The following is a 2,500-nucleotide window of genomic DNA, read 5'->3' as shown; positions in this document are numbered from 1 at the left end:
GCTGATTTGCAAAAAAAGAAAAATGGAAAGGGAAAAAGCACAAAAACGATTGGGGACTTTTTCTTCTCTTTTTTCTCTTTGGAAACAAAAACTATAATGTCAAAAACAAAAAATCTTGGCGTTCTTCCTCAAGTGAATATCCATTGTTCTGCACATGCTATTATATAACGTAAATTGAAGAGGCGTTTGCGCAAAGAACATATATATGATTCGATTTTATAGGGAGAGAGGGTGATGCAGTCTGAACGAGCGAGTCAACATCAGATAGTGATCTTTAGTATGATGCTGAAGGTGCAGAGGAGGAAAAGAATTAGGGATAAACAAAGAATCAGGTGGTGGAAGGTGAATGAGGAAAGGGAGTTAGGAGAAGAGGAGTTTGAAGACATAAAAAAAGCAGCTAGACAGGTGCTTAGAAGGAAGACAAGGAGAGCTGGTGGTGGAACAAGGAAGTCCAAGAAAGGAGGAAGAGGCAGGCCAAAGAGAATTGGGATAGTGAGAGAGGTAGAGAAAGTAGGGAAATGAGAGAGATGGCAAAGGTTAAGAAAAAAAATGCATATGATGGAGCTGTAAAAGAAGTTTATACGCCAAAGAAGGAGAAGAAGAAATATATAGAATAGGCAGAACAAAGAACCGAGAAGGGAAGAATGTGAAACAGGTTAGGGTGATGAAAGACGCTCGTGGAAGTGCAGGCAAGCAAGGAAAACGTCTTGAGAAGATGGAAGACAATAACTCTGAGAAGTTAATAAATGTAGAAGAGAAGAGAGAAGGTTGAATGCTGTGGGAAGGCTGAACTATAAGAAGCAAAGAGAAAATGAGGAAAACTATGAAAAGAATGAGTGGAAACGCGGTTGGTATAAATGCCATATCAATGCAGGCATGGGGATATTTAGCTAGATATGGTAATGGGAGTTTTAATAAAATATTCAACATTTAGAAAATACCGGAGGAGTCAAGAAGTGTACTGATACCGTGTATGAGAATGGCGATGACGCACAGAGCTGCAATAACTACAGACATAAAAAAGATGTTCTGTCACTAAATGAAGTGTTGGGAAAGATTGATGGAACAGGACGAATGGAGAGACGATGATATGTAAACTGTATCATGCTATCACGTCAGGAAGGAGCCCTGCATTAGACAATTTTTTTTTTTTTTTTTTTTTTTTTTTTTTTTTTTTTTTTTGATGACGGAGAAGTCTAGAGAAGGCCAGAAGAGGGTGAACATTTAATCCGTGGATTTATTGGCTTACCATATTCTTCTTTGCAATGTTGATGGATGAGTTGGCCAATTAGATCCGAAAGGTGTCCCCTTTTTGAGACCAGCCCTATCTTCAAGAACCAAAACTGCTATTAAAAAAGAAGAAGAAAAAACGACAAACAGTCTGCTGTTTATTACGATTTTATTTTCACTTACTTTATTTTTTAAAAGTGGATCTCGTCACAGTTTCATCTTTTTTCATCCGTCTCATTCTCGAGGTGTAATTCCATGTCTCCTTGTCTACTTTTTTTCTCTCCTTTTGCATATTTTTCTCATAAGGAAGAGAAAATATGAACCAAAAAGCGTTTTAACCGAAATAGATTGAAAATATTAACAGGAATGATAATAATTCCAAAAATCATGATATTTTTTGACGGTAAAGAAAATACCAATCAATCCAGACGAAAGAAATAGGTGATAAAGAGGGCCCAGGTTCTGAAGGTCACATCAGAGAGAGAGAGAGAGAGAGAGAGAGAGACAGAGAGAGACAGAGAGAGAGACAGACAGACAGACAGACAGAGAAAGAGAGAGAGAAGCAGAGACAGAGAGACAGAAAGAAAGAAAGAGAGACGAAGAGACAGAGAGACAGAAAGAAAGAAAGAAAGAGAGACGCAGAGACAGAGAGACAGAAAGAAAGAGAGAGAGAGAGAGAGAGAGAGACAGAAAGAAAGAGAGACAGAGAGAGAGAGAGAAAGAGAGCGAGAAAGAAAGAAAGAGATAGAGCGAGAGAAAGAGAAAGAGAGCGAGAGAGAGAGAAAGAGAATAGAGAAAAAGAAAGAGAGAGAGAACCTTACTCCACCATTTCCAATACTTATTCTTCTCACATTAGTCGTTACTTAATACAATGAAGTGGCATAAATAAGAGCGATATCAAGTACATATATAAGAGAGTTATATAAGAACATATTTACATTCGAAGCTTGGATACATTTGTATTTTCGCTCAAATCCCTGATAAAACAGAAATTTTAGGAGATGTTCTTTTGATTTTATTTTGAGAATATGAAGATTGCGAATGTTTTTCGTGGTTTAAAGATGTCTATTCCAGATCATGGGATCACGAATTTCCATCTATTTTTTTTTTTTTTTTATGCAGAGAGTAAGTATGAATTTATGAGTGAGTTGCCACGTGTCACATTTGCATTGCTGCTCAACTGTTTTTGAGAGAGAGGGAAAGAGATAGATAGATAGATAGAGAGAAAGAGAAAGGAGAAAGAGAGAGAGGCAAGGAAATTAAGAAAGAG

General features: G+C 37.2%; 1 pseudogene; it reads left to right on the top strand.

Annotated features, from left to right (window-relative positions):
• The window catches only part of LOC113816687 (glutathione peroxidase-like), a 10,593-nt pseudogene that overhangs the window by 990 nt on the left and 7,103 nt on the right, over positions 1-2,500 (top strand).

Source organism: Penaeus vannamei, chromosome 31 (assembly GCF_042767895.1).
Source record: "Penaeus vannamei isolate JL-2024 chromosome 31, ASM4276789v1, whole genome shotgun sequence".
Taxonomy (NCBI): Eukaryota; Metazoa; Arthropoda; class Malacostraca; order Decapoda; family Penaeidae; genus Penaeus; species Penaeus vannamei.
This window is presented reverse-complemented; position numbering and strand designations above follow the sequence as displayed.